Source organism: Achroia grisella, unplaced genomic scaffold, assembly GCF_030625045.1.
Source record: "Achroia grisella isolate CSIRO2021 unplaced genomic scaffold, CSIRO_AGI_Agris_v1 utg874, whole genome shotgun sequence".
NCBI classification, from domain to species: domain Eukaryota; kingdom Metazoa; phylum Arthropoda; class Insecta; order Lepidoptera; family Pyralidae; genus Achroia; species Achroia grisella.
The window spans coordinates 7,124,307-7,146,347 of record NW_026713051.1 but is presented as its reverse complement, the minus strand read 5'-3'; the positions used below and the strand labels follow the sequence as shown (position 1 = coordinate 7,146,347).

Genomic DNA, 22,041 nt, shown 5'->3' with positions numbered 1-22,041 from the left:
TATATGCAAAAATTAAAATAAACCTTTAAAATTATTAGGATATTTGCAATTCCCTTCATGTTTTCATATTTCGTAATAATCGCTAGTCACTCACATTAAATCCAGCTTCGCTCCCACTGCCACCCCTTACAATCTCCCCCTTTTGCAATGCCCGTATTAAAATAATATTTAATATAAAAACTACACCTATAAATCTTAATACATAAAATCAAACAAACCAATCTATAAGTTTTATGTAACCGACGGCTTTGGTCTAGCCGATAAACACACCACCTTCCTTTCGATGGTCGCGTGTTTGATTCAGCGCACGGTACAAACATTTGTATCTATGAGCTTGATGTTTGTTTAAGAGTTATCTATGTAGATATCCTGTATTTTTTATAGATTTGAACAATCAACAGAACTATTTACATATTTAAAAAACAAGTATTTCTATTAGTTGTTTATTATTCATAAATAGAGAGCATAGTGTGAATATTATTTTAATCTAGTAACTGTGTTAGTTACTAAGAATTCTCAATTATACTGGATTAAAATAATAATAATAACTGATATGTATGTAACAACATACAATAGACCTGGCAGTATAATAAAGATTACGGGGAGGGGGAATAAGGAAAGGGCGTTGTTAGTAACAGGGACAAGCAGCCATATTCGCCTCGACGGGCTAACTGACCTGAATTCATGCTCGTCCTATCATTCCCCCAACTGCTCAGATAACGTATACAGTTACCGTTTGCTTACTAAATTAATTACATCATTACTTTTTTCTTTATTTTGCCCACTACAGAAAATATTGTGCGCAATGTTACGCTTTGACAGCTCTCCATTGAAGCAAACACCACAGGAAACCAAAAATAATTCAAGAAAGGGCGGTAGGCTCGTCCATAAATGCTTTAGATTCTAATTATGGATTTTCCATATCAAATGTTGCGTTGCGTTACACCACGACACCGACAGATGATATCCTCACCTGAGATAAAATTACTAATCGATATAATCTAGCACACCGTACGTTGTTTTTATGTATCTGATTTTGTTTTACGTATGTCATCACGTAAATCAAAATCAGTATTTCTTTGTCTTTGTTTTAGAATTTCTGTACTAAATTAATTCTTGAGGTTTATTTAGATTAGAGGTCAGAGACATCGTAATGTTGTGTCATGTGTAATAAATTATTCTATTAACCAAATCATCAGTCATCATAAGCTCATGATATTATAATTATTACCGATCAGCAACACAGCAGGTCCTCTTAGCTGCAGATTTCGTGCCGTGATGCGTTGTTGCGCCTCCAAAAGATCTTTGATAGATTTTACCATCTTGGGTCCTTGAAAATGGCATACCCATGTTCTCTAACTCAAAGGCGACAGATGGCGCTTCTCGAGTTAAATAATGAATGGAATCCTGTTAAAGAAATATAATTTTTAATTATTGTAGCAGTTCCTCAATACGTTAAATCTGGGAGACATAAAGATTATAAAACAAATAAATTGAAAAAGTGTTATCTAGTTCTCTAGTTGCCAAGTAAACATAGCTTGTACCGTCTGTGGCGTAAAGAGGAGGCTACAGAGCGCCATAGCCCCGGGCAAGAAGCTTAAAGGGGTGGTGTGTGGAATCACAGTTACTTTTCAAATAGAAAATCAAATGAACAAAGTACATTTTATAATTAGTATTAAAAAATGTGTAATAAATAAATTTATCAACTATTAAAAAACAAATAAAATAAAGGGGGAGGTGAATTTAGGCTCCAAATAACCGTAATTCGCTACTGTACAGGGTACTGTACTAATAGAAATTCTGGTATTACCGTTTTTCTGAAGGCATACTACGAGTATATATGATACACCTAGATAGAAAGCACACAAATCAATATAGATATAAATCCTGGTACTATCTCATTTTTCTAAATGTATACTATACATGATATACCTAGATAGAAAATACACAAATCAATACAGACAGAAATCCTGGTATTACCTCCTTTTTCTAAATGCATCCTATATGATATACCTAGATAGAAAATACACAAATCAATACAGACAGAAATCCTGGTATTACCTCCTTTTTCTAAATGCATCCTATATGATATACCTAGATAGAAAGCACACAAATCAATCCAGACGGAAATTCTGTTATTATCTCTATTTTTCTGAATGTGTACTATACATGATACACACAGATTAATACAGACAGACATACTGGTATTACCTCGTTTTTCTGAATGCATACTATACAATATAGACTTCGATAGAAAATACACAAATCAATACAGACAGACGAACTCATGAATATCTACATAAGTTGAAATTGTGCAACGGACGGACCCTCCGGAGTACCCCGGAGGGTCTCCATAATAACGTGGGGTAATTAACTAGCCTTAGTTGGATGATGATATCGAAAAACGCAGTACTCTGCATAATTAAAACGATAATTTAATGTTTTTGAAATAACTTATAACTTTTATTCTATTGAGAATGGCAAATGCGAAAATGTATGGAATTAAATCAAACCACTAATTTGGTTTTGATCGGTACTGCTTATTTATTCACGCCTTAAACACATATCAAAGGACAAGGTGCATGTGAACTTGATAAATAATTTACATGTGAACTTCCTCCCACACAAACGTGTGTTAAAACCACTATACTGTCAAGGATATTCCGATAAATTGTCTTAGATAAAATCAACTAGTGAAAAGAAAGAATATATAAAAACGGTTAATATCCTAGTTGTAATATATCCGTTTATTTCTGCATTCATTTAAATGCCAAACGTTTATTAGACATATTTGGATATTGAAGATCAAAGAGCTTTGTTTTCTTATTACGAGTTATTAAAATGAAGTATTGAATGTACTGAATTGTAGACTCAGTTATAGTATGTAGTATTTTAGTACTGAGTTTAGAGACTATAGCATTGTGTTTTAGCCGTCAGTTTATAAGTTATATTAAAAATTACCATTAGTTACTTATGCTATGTATATATTACATCATCCAACTTAATTTCGTAGGTTTAGTCTTAATGTAATATTTTGTATGTAGCTTTTACGAGAGGTAAACTTTGAGCAAAGTTATCCGCGCATGCATGTTTGTGTCCCCCAGTTCAACCAGTAGCTAAGCAGCTTTGTAAGTTGTGTTTCGTACATTATAAATACGTACACACTAGACATCTATCTAGTATCCATCATACATGCACAGTTTACTGCTTAGATGGCGCTATGTAAATTGTCCATGGATAATATTGTTATTAGAAGTATATATTATGCATTATGTAAAGTAAAAGTAATAACTTTGAAAACAAAGTGGTATTGAAAATAATAGAAGAAAATGTAGTCAGTTAATACTAATAAGGTAAGGAATTATTGCAGCATTCTACGCCCGTGACCTGCCGCTACCTCGACCGTGGTACAGGTTTACGTTTAATAGAAAATAATGCTGAGCATCCTGTATCACATAGGTCAGTCGAGTAGATACACTCAGCCCCATATATATTTCGCGTATAATATAATTAAATTGTAACGAGGCCTAAATTTATGTTCGTTTATTTGTATGTTACACATAAAAATAGCGAGTGGATTAGAATTAAATTTTCATCATATAGGCTGAAGAAAATTTTGCAGTTTATACGGCATATAGTATATATTTAGCCTATTTTTTAAAGATAATATATGGCCTATGTTGTATTTTTGTGACCACAATATTTACGTGAAAAGTTGAAAAACAGACAGGTATGATTTAGAATAAAAAAGGTAATAAAAAGTAGTGTAAGGTACGGTCTCGGACCTTTATTTTCATACCAAAATTTGGTCCAATTATCTTTCTATATAAATTGATGTTAAAGGCAATAAATATAAAAGAAACAGACAAGGGTAAATTTGTGTGTTGTACAAAATTTGTAAATATAAATTGTATTTGAAATCAAATAATCAATAGACCCATGACAGTGACATGTCGTGTGACTTATGCCGAATGACAGTGGCGTGTCAGAAATAATAATGTGTCAAACTGAATACCACGTTGACAAATCGCAATTACGTATCAATGCAGTCGCCAACACATCGTGCATGTACAGTCAACATAATGAAAAATATGTATTCATTTTATCTTTATAAAAATATATCTTATGATTGTTATGTTTTTGAAGTAAATTTTTAAAACATTGTACTTTTTAGAGTAATTTAAATTGTTAAATATTACTAAATGCAGATATAAAGTGAGTATATAAAGTAAAGATACAGATTATAAAGTGATAGAAAACTCCATTTTAGGAAGTAAGCTACGTTAGGTATATATATAATATCGTGACATATACACACATAGTTACCGTTATAACGGCTGGAGGAATTATAGAATATCGTTACAAAGTGTTTTGAATTAAACAGGCTGTAAAAAACTGAGAATCTGGGTTTATTCAAAATATGAATCAACTTTATGATTGTAGTCAATGCACCTCTTACTCGTTCATTTATTCATTACTAACATAATGCATAGCGTCCTATAGTTATTTTATGGGTTACAACAAGTCATTAATAAGTATAATTTTAAAGTTTATATACCATAAAGGGAGATAGTATATACGTATATTTAAACTAGCTATGCCCGCAGTTTCACCCGTGTGAAATTTATAGCCTATATGTTATTCTGATATATAAGCTATATTACTGTAAAATTTCATCAAAATCCGTTCAGAAACTTCTGAACGGATTTTGCGTGACAGAGTAACAAACATCCATCCATACTTACAAACTTTCGCGTTTATAAAATGAATAAGATATATGTCCGCCTATGTGTCGCAGTGTAATACACGGACCTGCATTAAAACTTGCAGGTCCTATATGATAATATATTTACCAGCCGACTCAATTACCTGCACGGCTCACGTGGACATATGGTTTTTCACACCATATATATAATAAAATCGAATGCGATCTGTGTCTGTACATTGGAATAATATAAAAAGTAATTTGTTCATGTTGCGCTCAAGTTACCGAGGTCAAAGGAATAGTTTTTAAAAAGTTTTTGTACCTATCTAATATTGTTTTTTTTTATTAGGGTTTTCTCTGATGTGTTTCAGCTTCCCATATCATTGTGTTTATTTAATATGATTCATTTCACAAAAAAATTAGTTAAAAAAAGATTACTTAAAAATAATTAGTCCTGCAGAACATATTAGAAATATATGCAATTTAACTAAGTGACAATTTTATTTGAAAAGAACTAGATACATATTTTTAAAGTCAAGCTGTTAACGTTATTAGTTGACTGTTGACTATGATTGTTGACGCTGTGCCTGTACCGGTCTTCATGTGTATAGACTAGTTAACACTTATCACCAATTGGGTAATTTATCTGATACAAATAAATAAAAAAAAAAATACTGAAATGGAGTCACGGCCATAACTAGTCACAAATATACACGAAATAGACGAAAATTTATAATAATAGAAATACGTGTGCCGACAGTTTAAATGCATTTAAATTCGGTTCCCCCAATATACAGTATACAGTTTCCATCAAAATTCGTATAAGTACATTACAAAACATGTTGTGGGCATTCATATTAACGTAGTTTCAAAACTGTTTTATGCTATTTAACTGGTATACCGCTACGTAGTTGCAATGAATTTTCAATTGAAATAGTTAATGCCCTGAACAAAGACTAGGAAACTCGATAAATAAATACCCATGGTTTGAAATCCGTTTTCTACGTGGGGAATATCTCTCCTGGAGATCCTTCCGGCTCAGGGGTTGGACGGATGGGTACGGTGAAACTTATATTCCCAAAAAAAACGATGTTCCTTCTCATAGCTCATTTATATATATTCGCAACATTGTAGACTTCAATATATTTCAAATGGAGGTATTTAATATGATAATATGGTATACTCCAATTTATAAAGAAAAATATAACTTGTAATAACCCATACACTCTATTAAAATCAAGAGAAATATTGGTGAATTAAAAGGGCAACACTGGAACAGCGGTGGTGAGGGTAAAATCGAATCAGCGAACTATATGACATCTGTACCAATTTCCTAGGCAAATCTATGTAATCTAGGGCACTCCACACACTGTTATGGTATTGCCCCCTTCATTTTTATTATATTGTAGTGTGTAGACTGTTAAAGGGGCTGATAAGAGAATAAAGCATAAATACACCGGTGGCAGAGAAGGACATGTAATAAAACCATATTGTTATACGGTTTAATCTAGCTGCCAGGCTCCCATAGTAATTGGGTAACCAATTGTTCTGATTTTACAGGGATATCTAGATTTCAGATAGGATCCTATATAATAAGAACGTAGGGATTTTTTACCCACATGGTTACTATTGGACCATGTGCATCTGAAAAAAAACATTAATATAATAAGGAACAGTGGTTCATTAATGGTAGTGTTAGGTCTCTGTCAGTTCTCGGAAATTATTGTGGTTAATTCCTGATAAATTCGCCAACATAGGCTAGCTGAAGTAATTTCATGCGAGCTTATGGAACATGTCTTTCAGTATGGCCGTATGGTTGTTTTAAACCATTGTATAAAGAATCTCAATAGTCGATAGACCATCGAGAATCTAACAGCTAACCTAACAAACTTAATCTATTGCTCGATTGGTGGTTATAATCAACTATTAAAAAACAATCTCGAGAGGCATAGAAGCGAGAATGGAAATTCAGTAATGCAAAATAAATTCATGTTATTAATCCCGAAAAAATAATAATTCATGTTGGACATCCTGGTGTAATACTAAGCTTATGACAAGCTCCCCTTATGAGAAGAGACCTTCGCAAGCACTGCAACGACATAGGGTTACTATGGCAAATAAATACGCACTGTAAGCACTAGCAAATAAAAATGAATTTCAACGTACAATAAAACTGAGTATATTGTACCCTATTATAAAGGCCAGATTTTGTTAGCAAAGGTTCCCACACATTGAAAGATTTAGTGTTTTGTTTCTCTCTCTGTCATGCACTAAAATATTTGAATGAAAATAGCCGTCAGTAACTAAAATATAATTTTGATAATCTGAATGTGCTACACCAAGCGCCTTTCCAGTAACTTTTTGCCACGGACAACCACATTGTGGACTCAATATCCCGGAATAGTATTTTTGAAGTGATATGATACTCTAAAACTTTTAAGGTTAAAAGAGCTTATACTTTCTTAAAAGATCGTCAACATGAATACAATTCTTTCAGTTGCGGGTGTTTTTCACGCGCGGGTGTGTGGTGTTAATCACTTTTCAAGTGACACACAAGGTTATTTGTCTCCTATACTATAAAAAAAATGTTGATGGTATAGCACTATGACACATTGTACCGAGTTTTAGTCCCGCAATACATAAACTCATGTTGCATAAATCTGATTATGCTCTGTGTACAATGTAAAATGTATATTTTTATTAGATATATTTGAACTACATAATCTGCTTAGTTTAGGATTAGAAAAATCTTAGTGGAGTCTGTACATTTTATTTGTATACATTATTTACTTAATATGTTGCAATACTTGCTTACGTAACAGATAAATCGACATAAATGAATTTATAAATGTTTGGAGATCCCCAATACAAAAAGAAACTTAAAAAGAAAAAATTACCCTGACCATATCCATAAATTCTAGAATAGCCAAAACCCACCTCGATTTCGTCAGCCATGGTCACCTGGGTTCATTCGTTTAGGGGTTATGAATACGCGGACGTCAAACTCACACATACCTATCTTGTTTCTTCAGGGGTTAATAATTAAGTTTTAAGTATAATACAATTATAATTGACACATGTTTTTATGAAGCCGACTATACGTAGTCTGATGTAGCAAACAATTTTAATGAGAAATAAGTTCATTAATATTTATGTGAGCTACAAAGTCATGTTCACGTTTGTTTACTATTCCTAATAAAAAAAACTGCACCGGCGTACTTGTTCATTGCAATGATTTAAATACTGATACTCGTGAATTCAAATTTGATTTACACTGAAAAAATGTGTGTATTGTTTTTGATCACGGAACCGGTGATAAAAGCACGAAAAACTAACAAAATTAATCCGACAGATATTGTAGATGGGCTAGTCTCGCCACGTCCGATCCAAATACATCAAATGGGTTTTGCAAACAGGTATTTGTTTGTTACAACGTAAGTAGATTATCTTTTATGGAATCGTGCATGCCCTAATGGAATATGCTGGCAGAGAACCAGTGGTAGATAGCGGGGAAATAACTTATAATTACTGATTACGCACAGATAAACAATTATCCCTCTAACCAGTGTCTTACAACTGTTCACGTGACACGGCGGGTTTGTGGTATATCTACACCATTTTTGGTGCCGTGAGGTCACGGCGCGGTGTCGCGATCGTCACAATCTATACAGCACCTAATTACCCACTGCCCTCGCTTTGACAAGCTAAGATTAAGACTGGAAATTGAAATTGTTATTAAAGTGAAGGAGGAAAATTATAAAGAAATAGTAGCGAATTGGAACCAAAGAGGAAAATTCATAGAGTACTGTAAAATAGTGATTCAGAGGAAAGCAAAAGAAAATAGTAAATAAATCTATTTAGAATACAAACTGTAATATAGCAAATAATAAAAAAGGAAAAATAAGAAAATTGGATAAGGTACTAAATATAGGTCGTAATAAAGAATTAGTTTGTATATACAATAACCAGCCTGGAAATAGCCTCATATCCGGGATGATGTGTGACCTTAAGAAAAAAAAGATGTATCTTACAGACTTATGTAGATTATTTACATAGAGAAAGAAGGTACTAGACATTATATCATACACTTGTAGACAAAGATTGATTTTATACGAATAAATAAGCTTTCGTACTAATCCATATACCTACACATCAAGTCTAATATAAACAATACGCTAGCTTTCTGTATAATATGAGATATAGCAACAGGGGACTCAAAGTAATAACTTCGATTGTTCAGAGGTTTAGTACTCCTCACTTCCCTCACAGTGTGGGTATTTTGAGTATATTATGTATTTACAAAAATATGTCTAAGTATCAGTTGTCTACTACCCATAACACAAGCTCTGGTTAACTTGAAACTGTATCGTGCATAGTTAATTGTCCAGAGTTATTATTATAATAAATTAATATATACCCCGATCCGTTATTTCATAACGACAAAGTTTATAATAGCTCATTATGTGTTTAGAAATACGACATATTCAATTATTTAAGTGATTTCTATGATGTTTCTACTAGGTACTTATTTATCTATTTTATTACAAACAAAACACAATTTTTTTCTCTATAATAATATTTCAATGCTGTCTATAACATATACCTACTGCAGGTATAAATTTTGGTTTAACGAATATAAGGACAGACGTTACTGATACGTTAAAGCTATTACTTTGAAAATTGCAAGTTTGAGTCCTAAGCCTCGGTGAGTGCAGCCATCACTTTTTCCGTGAAAATCTGGATTAAATTTTGCGAAAATTCCATTTGTATTGGGAAAATAATGTAAATGCGATACCTGATCTCCGAGCCAATCCGAACCTTTGACCGTGTCGTAGAAATGCCATTGCCATTTATCTTCGTGCATGCTGCCTGTTGGCAAATCGCATTGTTTAGATTAAAAATACTGAGTAATGAAATAAATTTTATACACGCATTTTTATTCTGTCAGTTTTATTTCTACCACATCATGGTAAGACGCTTAAGGCAGAAATTAGTCGAAGAATATATTTAAAAATTAGAACTGACCGCGTGAAATCACTGATTAGATATTAACAACATTTTTTTTAAATAACAACATGATATATTTTATTTTCTTTAATGTAATTGAAATTTTATGTAAATAAACTGAACAATCTTATGCTGTTTTTTTGTATATAGGATTTATAAATAGTCTTCGGCTTCTGTTGTCGATTTTAGAAAGTGTATAATAGACATATTTTATGCATATTATTATACATTATAATTATACATAATATATGTATTATATTGTAGTACACACTTATGTACTTTTATCTTCATTAATTAGAAAGGTCATTATTCTATTTATGTATAGATGAACCATGGATATAGCGTGCCGTCGGTGTACCGGTATGGCAGTGTATGAAACACTGCCATACCGGAGGACTATCATACAATGCCTCTTATCTCTTGTAGTGAAATTACAGAACAAGAAGTATGACATCTAAGTCCTTTGTCATGGATATAGCCGACGTTAGCCTATACATTAGTCTACCTTGGTAGTATATATAGTAGGTAGGTATATAAAATTAAAAACTAAAACAGTAAGTACATACAGACTATAAAGACATGTCTTCATTTTGTGCAGGGATAAAGTTCGCGACAAATAACCAAAAACAATTAATCAGCCAAATCTATCAATTATCTGAGACTTAAATACATAACACAGACAGTAATTTTTTTAGTTCTATCCGATTTCATATAAGCAGCGTCGCTAGACGCTCTGACTTACCTTAGAATGAAACATCCCCTTGCGAACGGCGTGGGAGAGGCACGACCGGCACAGAAATCTCGGTCTGGGAGGGAAGCGGGGGACGACCGCGCGAGACAGATATACTATCACAATATCTTAGATACATAGATATTGGATTCTTAATTAAAAACTCAAACAGTAGTCCGCTACTGATGACAAAAGAATCTCGCTAATTTTACTCCAAACGTTCCTAAAGTTGTCTTAGAAAAACAGACAAGAAACTCAACTCTTATTCTTTCCTACGAGTAGCACCCATTCTCTAGTATAACGAATGAATTGTACTTGTTGAAGTTAATTAAAAATAAAAAAAACAATATTGTTATTCTGTAGTAAGATGAGTGTCGATTGGAGATAATAAAAACATTAGTTTGGTTCTTCAAGCCGGATGAGCCTATGAGCTGTGGATATAGTCCACATTTTAAGGTTATATTTATTACCCATATTTCGTAGTCAATCAAGCCACGAATGGTTACGAGGGCGGCATAAAATAAACTTTCAAACAAAAGAAACATTGTGTTCAGTTCTGTTTTGTATAAAAACACTTAAGGAGAATAATATCTATATACGTACATAAAAATATAAAAGAAGTTATAATCTACGTGTTTATTTTGCTACTGTGCCTGTAATAACTAATTATGTCATTAATTTATGCGTTGCAGTACTGATTATATTTTTAAAGAACAGTGCAACAAATTATTGTATAGAAATCGATTGTCTTTAGTCTTTGTGCTGCAAAGTATAATACTATTTTCCGCTTCACTCTTACAACTGCGAACTGAAAACCTTGTAACTGCATCTACAATATCGCAATCTGTTTTTAATGAGAATTGTTCGTACAGCATTACATAATCAAGCCACCAAGCGTTTGTATCAAGCCCTATTCATTCAAAGGCTATAATTTTAAACCTCATATTACAAATGTGTGTCTACACGAGTCTGAGAATTAATTTATGTATTTAAGAGGAGTGTATCCGCGCAATAAAAGAAGGAATGTAGGAATTCTTCAATACTTGTTTTATATCTATTCAGAGATTTTACATCTCCCCTTATACGAACAAAACCAATACCGTCAATCGAAATGTTCCCAAAAACGTTCCGCTCTACATTGGCTTACTCTGATATTATTACAGTAAATATTTTTATTATTCTGAAATTTCATTAATATTCGAATATTCTACTAATTTTTCAAATTCTTATAATTGTTCATAGGAATGGGCTAAAGATAGGTTTTTTGGCTACATTCGGGTTTATTCAGTTAAGTGTAATTCTAAAAAAAATCTTGTATAACCGTTTCAATGCTGACCATTTTTAAATACCCTTTTAATTATGTGTTTACTAAAATTTCAATATATTTATCAAACATAGGGGGATTCAAACATAGATCAAACAATCTAAATTAAACAAAAATATACCTGTAATTAAGCTACGCGGTTTTGGCGCCCTTATATTGCATTGCTTTACCGACGATATATAGTTAACAGTTAAATACAATCTGTCTAGTACAGTGTTCTCCAACGCCGACGCCCCACAGAAGTGTAATTTGTTTGTTAAGGGGGACAATTCTAAAATGGACTCTTTATTAAAATTATATGAAATGCGAAATTATATGAAATATTTTTTTTATTAAATGTTTTGAAAAATTAGTTACTGTTTAATTAACAATTTCCTATTTTATATTAGGTGGGGTATGGCACAAACGTTGGGAAATAGTCTACTGTGAAATGTGGTATTAGTTGCCTTATCCTATAGTCAAAATTTCATCGTATAAATGTTGTTAGTAACACGTTTTGTATGGAGAGGGATCGGGGATATGTAGCCTTAAGCTCATATGCACCAGTGTAGACACAATCACTACACGTGTACTGTAACTTACTTTGCTTCCCTTAGCCTGTATAAGGGTAGCAACTTTAAGCCAAGTAATTGTAAGTTAGTAGTCGACGTTAAGTAAAGTATGTATATTTCTTAGGGTTCCCTACAACATTGGTAAAACGGAAAACTTATATATTCAACTTTGATCGTCTGTCTATCACCAATTGCGATATATTTCAGAATAAAATCGAATAGAAATTTTTATTTAAATAAACTTAATATAGGCACTTTTAAATCAGAAAAAAGGACAGTATTGAACCTCAATTAGAAATAATTATACATACCGTAAGAAAATAAAAACTGAAATAATATTTTTCTTTTACTTTCTTGTGAGTACAAAGTTGTTGTTGTTGTTGTTATTAGTCACTTAGTTACTTTGGAAAGTATTCTTGTTATAATTTTTTTAATAGTTTTATGTACAGTTGGCTCATATATATTAAAAAGAATTTTGTTTTCTTTTTCAGATAATCTGAAGAATAAACATATCTCTGAAATGAGTAATATCTATTTACTGATTAAATGTACACAAACTTCGTTATCTGGAAGTGAGCGTCGTAAAGTGGTTAACTATCCTGAATTATGCCCAAGTGGTCGTGAGTTCAACTCCGAGCGACATTAAAATTTTACTTTGTGTGTATGGGTGAGTTGTGTGAGTGACATTGTCAACCCACTTTTGGATTGCTATATTTTGACCTAATATGGTGGGGGCGAACCTATTGGTGTCTCTCGGATTAATTAAGAATTTTAGTTAGTTTTTTTAATTTCATCACTTTAAAGTTAGTCACATCATAAAAATCTTTTTGTGTCTGCCAGATTTAAAATCACGTAGGTATATAACATAAAATTTATATTTATTTATTTATTATTCTTTATTGCACCATAATAACAAAAAATATATATATATAAAAGAAAACAATATTTAGAATATGGGTACAAAAAGCGGTCTTATCGCTTATGCGATATCTTCCAGACACCCTTTGGGTAGAGGAGAAAAGACAGAAGCTGGTGGATGGCGCATGATGGAGTAGAAGAAACATTAATAATATTAATATATAAAATACGTATACATATTATAAATATATACATTATATATAATATACACAGCAATTATGCAATTATTATTATATTAATAATATATAATTGTTAGTATATCATAATTATTAATGTAATAATCATAATTATGACAGCAGAAAGAATATTTACTGAGAGAAATAGGGCGATTTCACAGCGTTATATATTGTTTTAGGTATCATTATTGTTATGACTCGTTATATTAAGTATCTTATTTTTCTGCTTGTTCATTTTCTTTTTTACATTTCAGACTGGATTTTATTCATTTCTATTCCTTGTACTTTGAAATTTAGTATGAAAATGTTTATCAACTGTCGCCCACGCTATAGAGTGACGACCTTAGGAATGTTATGTCTCTTCAATGGTTAATTATGACTAGATTTAAACAAAGTCCGTATTGTAGTTAATCAACAACACGTAGTGCGTAGGGCAACAAACTCTTAATTTTTTTGTTAATATAATGGCAAACAAGTTATCTGACTCTCCTAATGATAAGTGGTAACCATCGCCTATATACATAAAAGCATATGGCAGCACATTATGAAGTAACGTATCACACATTTTTAGGGGGAAACGGGATTGTTAATAGTGGACTGATGTCCCCATTGCTTGCAATTTACCATGTCAGGGGAACTCCACGCGGTTTTCCTTGAAAACCATCAGGATAAATTCTTGAAGAAAAACAGTAATTACTATATGATTATTATAGTGAATATCAACATCACCATACACAGACCCATACAAATAGTTATACTCATACATACAAATATTTGTATTGTACGGGGACCGAAACCACGCCCCTCGTGAAATTGCACTTTGCGAAACTGTAGCTGAGGTGCTTACCAACATATAAATGAACAATAAAAGGTTGTCGAATCTCTAAACAAAGTTCCACTAAAACGTTCCTGTTGACATAACGTGAGTATGAATTTTTATTACAAATTCTGCCCTAAAAAACTTTGGGTATATTTCAATTAATGGATTTTTATCATGGATAGCAAATACTCGGAAATCGTTACGACTGTTTCAATTGCAATAAAGCTAACGTTATAATTTTTACATATAACTTGCGAATTAACCAGTTATTTCGACGTAGCATAATTAAAATTGCATGCAATTGCATATTTAACTATTTGTTTTCGACATAGTATTGTATTCAACATAGGGTTTAGATAATATATATAAGCATGTAATAATAAAATAGAATAGCGAGCTTGCTTAGTAGCCTAGGTAAACTATCTCCACTTACACGCTAGAGGCTGTGGGTTCTAATCTAACACAAAAACATTTATGTGTCAAATTATATATCTCTCTCCACTGTCAACAGTCGTGACAAGGCTATTGCGAGGAACTGAACCTGCGACCATCGCAAATAAGGCAATATGATAAATTGCTAGACCACCGAGATCGTAATAGTAATAGTGTCATCTACTTCCAATGAGTCTTACATAAAAATCAATTGCTGCCCAATAGTCTCGTTAAAACTCTGAAACGGCTAGACAGACTTGAAAATACTTGTTTCTTTCTAATACAGTGATGATTTTAGAAGACATAAGAGCTCTAAATTTCTTTACATATTTTTTTTTATAATAATAATAATTACTGCGTTTTACCTTCAATAGCTAACTTTTGTAGTGATATAGCAACCTATCATTTACAAATTCTTTTTATTTATTAATGAAAATAAGTTAAATATATAAAAAAACTAATTATAATGAAAAACAAGCTGACACACACAGCTACATATGCATGATCAGCACTATTGATATCACGTTTCCTGTGATGCCCATGATACCGCTCATGGCTTATCATTCCGAGGACTGAAATGTTATGCCTCGTCTGCTGTAATGCTTCTCCTTTTCTCACTGTATACATTGTACAAAGCGAGCTGTTTGGCTACTGAAATATTGAAAGACTGAGGTAGCCACGCAAATTAATTCATGTATTAGCAGAACACAAGTTTCTTTGCTCGTTCTTTTTGTTATGAGACAGATTTCTTAATGAGCTGTAGCTTAAAAAAATAAATACGACTAATTAAAACTGTTTAAATTTATTTTCAATTGAATAAAGAATTTTCTTTTATAAACTATTTCTTAGGATTACTAATAACGATGATCAAAAGTGGTAATTAACTCCGACCTGCTCACAATACTCGTAGACGATACAAAATGCAGCCAGGTCAACTGGTCTATATATACAAAAATCAATTGCTGTTCGTTATTCTCGCTCAAACTTAAAAATGGCTTGGCCGATTTGAATGTTTTATCGCTTTGTTATATTATCAAGTGTGAAAGTGCCAAAGTTTAGACACACTTCTGTTAATTTTGTATGGATAGATTAATCGAATTTCACCACTAGGCAATCACTGACTGACTATAGACAAATAATATTACTTTCCTCAATTTGACCACAGAGTGTAACAATAACAATAAATAAAAGAGTATATGCCTGTGCGGGTCAAATACAGGACAGTGTGTGTAATGTTTTTTTAATTGATTAAACTTATTTTCTATCTGCACTCCTTCACCATATAAACTATAATTTATTGAATGAAATTTCGTAAACTTCGTAAATTTTCGTATTCGTTTCGTTTCGTTTTATAACATTTAATAGTAATTGTGTTTTATATATATACGTATTAATATAATATAACGAATATACCTGAATAATGTACAAATAGAGTTCCGATATAGAATAAATTATTATTTCTAAAACCGATGCAACAGTGTCGATGTGTGAGTATGTGTAACTCGTAATAAAATTCATTCGCGCTCTTTTCATTATAGTGACTGACACGAAGTATCGAGTAATCTAGTAATTGATATTGCCAATTGGATAAAATGTGCTTTTCAATTTATGGACGTATAATTTTTTAATTGAGTCTTTCAATTGATTGCCACTTTGAACTCATATATTCGATGCGAAATTTGGACATGTCTATGGTATAATTGATACTTATTACGGAACAACGTCGTATTTCATAATCATTTAGTTGTTGATGGACATTGTAGAAAACACAAATTTATATCACAATTTTTGTAACATATAGCATGTATTCTTTAATTACTGTATTTCATTACAACAATGTCAATTATCGCAGTAAAAACAAATCGTGACAACCATTAAGCCGGATATGAAAACAATACGCGACATGCCCATATTTCTTTTGATTCTATTTGAATCCAATATGGCAGAGTAAAAATTAATCCTTCTCTCGGATTAATTTTTAATATTGTAGTCGCTGTTTTCTTCATTAGAGAGTCAGACATCAATATAAATATATCAATTTTTATATTGATGATATTAATGATATTTGATATACTCTCCAAAATAGTTTTTAATGTGATGTTTATATTACGTTTATACATTGTCGTATAAATTTGACGGCCTTTTTGATATCACTCGACGTGGTAAACCATTACGCTATGATAATGCGTGACAGAGTGACAAACATCCATCCATCAATTCACACTGACAAACTTCCGCATTTATAATATTATGAATATAGTAAGAAGATACACACCTATGGCTGCGTTCATGCCTCCCTGTGCTGCAATGGTATGCGACCTCGTGGGGAACACCTTGGTGATGAGGGCGACCGAGAACTGCTGCTCAGCCAGACCGACAGCCACCCGGAGACCACCGCCTCCAGCTCCGATGATGAGAACATCATGGCAGTGATGATTGATCACGTAACACTTCGAGCGATGTTGCACTACAATTTTTAAACAATAACATATTATTGACTACATTCCCTGGTTATGGTGTTTACGTTTTGTAGAGTGCCACATGCTCTTTGCTGATTATTAAGAATTATATAAATAATAAAAGAATGTAATAAATAAATAATCCTGGACACAACACAGCGCCATCTAGTCCCACGAACTTGTGTTATGGGTAAGTACTAGACAACTAAAATAAATACTTAGACTTTTTTTGTAAATACATACACAATATCAATAGAAAACAAGCAGACCGATACATACAGTCATAGTCATGAATACAATGTTTACACCGTGCGAGAAATCGAACCTGCGATCATCGGAAGTAAAACGTTATGGTAAACCGCTAGACCACCGAAGCCGTTTCAGAATAAAGAACATCACAACAAGTGAAGATGATCTGAATAAATTTAACTACTAAATAATAGCCTTCATAACATCATTGTATTACATGAATTATAGCAATACATATATTCAAATTCTTTTTTTAATTTTTACTTATTTGTTTGTTTTTTATCTACCAATGTAATATTTTATTTACCTCGTTTTATGAAAAATCTGACATACATATATAAAAAAACATAGCATACACATCGTGTACTTACTGTAAATATATATACATAAAAACTCCTTCAATTAATATGCAGGGATTCTGTAATTAAAATTTATTGAGTTGCATAACTGTATGAATCTATACTAATATTATAAAAAGGAAAAATGTTATTACTTATTTGCACTTAAAAAGAATACCATCAGAATCTTATTTTGTCCCTAATGGATATCGGCCATCGAATATTTTCAAAAAAGTTAGGTACGTATGATAACTGTAATTTAACGTGTGAAAAGTAATATAAAAAATCCTTATATCGCGTATGTTATGGAAACTATTGACAATAGACCAAAGGGATGTACTACAATTTTATAGAGGACATCAATATCGAAGGGAATATATATATATGTGCTTAGAATATAAAAAATATATTTTTTTGTTAAAAACTAGTGCGATGCCAGGCAGGTCGCTATTAGCACAGAAGAAATTAGTCTGTACTTATTTATCAGGATTATATTTAGATTATTTTTATTTTTTTATTATAGATTTAGATATTTCTTTAGTGATATATTAGGTAGAAATAGTGATAACTGTGCCTAGTATTCCCATACTTATTAGAAATACGTCATATAAATTTGGACCCACAAGACTATCAATCCCTTTAATTGCCCAACAACTACTTCACAGTTCTAGTTGGTCTTACAATGACTTTACGAGATTGATTCTTGATATATTGACGGTGAAACAGAAGATTTTATAGTAATGTGTGTACCAGAATCGATGATTTCATTATAAACAATCCTATTAAATATAGCTTTTAACCTAATTTTAAATAGATATCTGAATATTTATAAATATTATTGAATACAATAAATACTATTTGAGTTCAGTTAAGTTTCATGCCAGTTCTTCTGATCTGAATCTATAGACTGGACAATTAAAAAAACATCACGTTCATAAACGGTTAAAATGTCCTACATGAATAATCTTTTTTCAGCATTGTAAATATTGTAATTTTTGCGCAGCAAGCAACCAGCAGTATAAGTTTATATTCGGTAATTTTAATGGTACTCTCAAGTTTCAATTCGGCACATAGCTCACAAAGTAAACTAAAACGCGACGAATCGATGGATAGCCTCAGACAGGTCACACACACACAAATTTACGTTCGATAAGGTAGAGATACACATGTCTGTGAAACAGCGTATGACAGTTATAGGTATTCTGTGTATACATTACAAGCTGTGTTGTCAGATTGCCCAAAATCGCCCCGAAATTCAGTATATTAAAAAAATAAATAAAAATGTTATAAATAATTTCTGCATCAGTAGTAATCATCTCACGAATAAATTAATGCTGCCCTTCTTATTTTTGTCTAATCAATTTTGTATTATTGTTTTTTAGTCTCGAGTCTCTCTCTTATTTTTCTTGAGATACCAGATTTCGTCCTCATTTTTTGCTATAGATCATTTTTTGCTAAAACATTGTGTACTTTTTCGTCTTCCCACTAAATTTATATCGTCACCTACAAAATCCTTCTAATTTTAGGGAGAACTCAATCTGGCATCACCAATTGCATATTATAGTCTTTACCACGCGTGTCGATTTTCCAGCCCCCTCATAGCCCCTCCCTTGTACTGCATGCTTGTAAATCAAATATGTGATATATCTACATACATGCTTACCAGATACAGGCACATTAGTTAGCGAATATGCAAGGCTTGGCCCAATCCGAAAAGAAGAATACTCATACAACTGAACTATATATATCGTTAGACAAAGTAGTCTGAATATAATGATTAAGTTAATAAATTAATTATGTTGTAAGTTAATAATTTAATCCTGTTATATAAGATGTAACGTAAATGTGGGGGGACGCTTACTACATATGGGCCGTAGACGCTTATTAATATCCCTCTTTCAGTTATGGTGACAAACCGCGAACAGCTTGTAATTCGGGATTACCCAGAGAGAATTATGTATGTTCAGTCGCCCCCAATCGGAGAATTGGGGGCGACTGAACATACTTAAATTTAATCCTACCAACACCTAGAATTGTAGAACCCACAGTAGACTTCGGAGTTTATATATTCCAAGATTGGTATAAGTATATTCTAATATTAATATATTCTTTATAATGGCGGCTTAATATATATTATCTTTATAATTATCTTCTTTGAAGGCCTCGGTGGTCTAGCACACTTACTTCCGATGTTATATCTATGTATTTGTATCAGTTATCAAGTACCTATAATACAAGCTTTGTATAGCTTAATTTGGATCTAGATTGAGAATATAATCACTTCTGGTTTTTCGAGTGGCACAAGATGGCGTCCTTTGAACAGTACCTAACTCGGACAAAAAAGACATATAACGAAGAGCCGGCAAATGGAATGGATGATTCGTGTGCGTATATCTAATAAAAACTATATAAGTAAATATTTATAAAAATATTTTTAATTATACATTCATTAAATTGATTTACTGATTATACTTCTCATTGCACAAAAAACCATTTAATATACATAAGTAGTATCGCAGGCGTCACATGATAACGTAATGTAAACGAAGGTTACCACATACTATCAGGTGGTCGTCAGCTTGTTTGACACTGCAATTACGAAAAAAATGAATATATTTTTAAAATTTACTGGTTTGATACTATCGACTGTCAATCGCTGTAGTGTGGCGTAACCAACAAGATTGTTATTATGTATGCTTCAAAGTAAATATATGAGGAATATAAGTGAATGATAAAATTACAAGGATTAATTACGATATACTAGTACAAATGTACATTTATTACTCACGTCTAGTAAGAGATTTCTTTTTACAAAGTTGTGCGGAGGCTTTGAAAAATGTCTGAAAGGATGTAATAACTATATTAAATGCTGGCGTCGTATTGTATTTTTACGGACAAAAGAGGAAAAGATACAAAGGCTATGATAGAAATTTTACAATTTCTATCATAGCTTTGGCATTTAGAGATCAGAGAAGGTGGACGCCTCCTTTGAGTCGTGTTAACTGTTTTGTATTGTATAGTATTTTTTAATTTTCTTATTGTGTGAGAAATTGTATCGGATTACTTCTTTGATATATATGATCAGTTGTTAGTCCACCGCTTTAACTCTGTTGGTCGCGGGTTCGATTCCTCATACGTTGCGAATATTTGTATTATTCTTTATATCATTCTAGGTGTTTTCTATGATTATTACCTTATGTCTTTGTGAAAAAAAAGGTTTCCATGTATTTATATTAGTTGTCTAGTAGCCATAACAGGAGCTCTGCTTAGCTTAGGTTCGATGGCCCTAAACGTCTATTACTATTATTATTCTTATAACAGTAAATACATAATCGCTCGACAATAGTGTGGTATGATGTTGGATGTAGTATAAAGTCATATCAGTGGTGAATACAGCAGGATTTGATGTCATTGGTTTAGAATTAGCATTAACGTAATCTAACGTGGTAAAAACATTGCTATAATTATATCCATAGCAATGTAGTTACTATGTCAGATTAGGTCCCATTACTGAAAATCTTTCCAGTGTTATGAATATTTATGACGTAGTATGTACATGAACGTCTGATATTTTTTATGTATTTTCCAAACGTATAATACAGGTACCTGTTAATGGTGTATGATAGAATGTTTATTAAAAAATATATAAGCTTAGTATATGGTCAGAATGATATTTTCGTTAGTAGATACTAACAAAAATATTATATATATATATGTATATTATTATCTGCTATAAATAAAATAGAGTTCATGGACTACGTAGATGTAGTATAAAAAGTTACTTACCCTAACAGCAAATAACATAATTCAATTAAATATTTGTAGTCTAAGTTAATTTTTTTATTATTTCCTATTGAAATTATTGAAAATATTGCAGAATTGAAATATGTACATCAAATTGTTTTGTAACGTCAACTTTATTTTTTATTCTGTTTTGTGTAATGAGTTTAGTTATATCGTATACCCGGTAGAATCATGGATTAACTCAATTATATATAAATATTTAAAATACATTTTAAGTAAACAACTTAGAGTAGATTTTCTATATTGATGTTTTTTTGTTAAACCAGTTTTTTTCTATAAGTTTGAAAATTGGATCTTGCCTTATTTGCAACAAATGAATACCTATGTACCTAAGATAGCATATAAACTAATGGTATACCACTCTAATATCTAACACAGACAAAAAGAACATGAATTCAAATCTGGATAACGTCAAAAAAAGGCTTTCTATAACAGTTTATATTTCTGATTAACACCATTAGGCATAACAGATGTGAAGGTATATCTATATGTGTTTTCTAAATTCTATAATTTTAAATCTGTGTGTAT

The 22,041-nt window shown here is 31.8% G+C and overlaps 1 pseudogene; it reads right to left on the bottom strand.

Annotated features, from left to right (window-relative positions):
- Window positions 1-21,591, bottom strand: part of LOC131852977 (succinate dehydrogenase [ubiquinone] flavoprotein subunit, mitochondrial-like) — a 43,612-nt pseudogene extending 22,021 nt beyond the window's left edge.
- Between the last annotated feature and the right edge of the window lie 450 nt (window positions 21,592-22,041).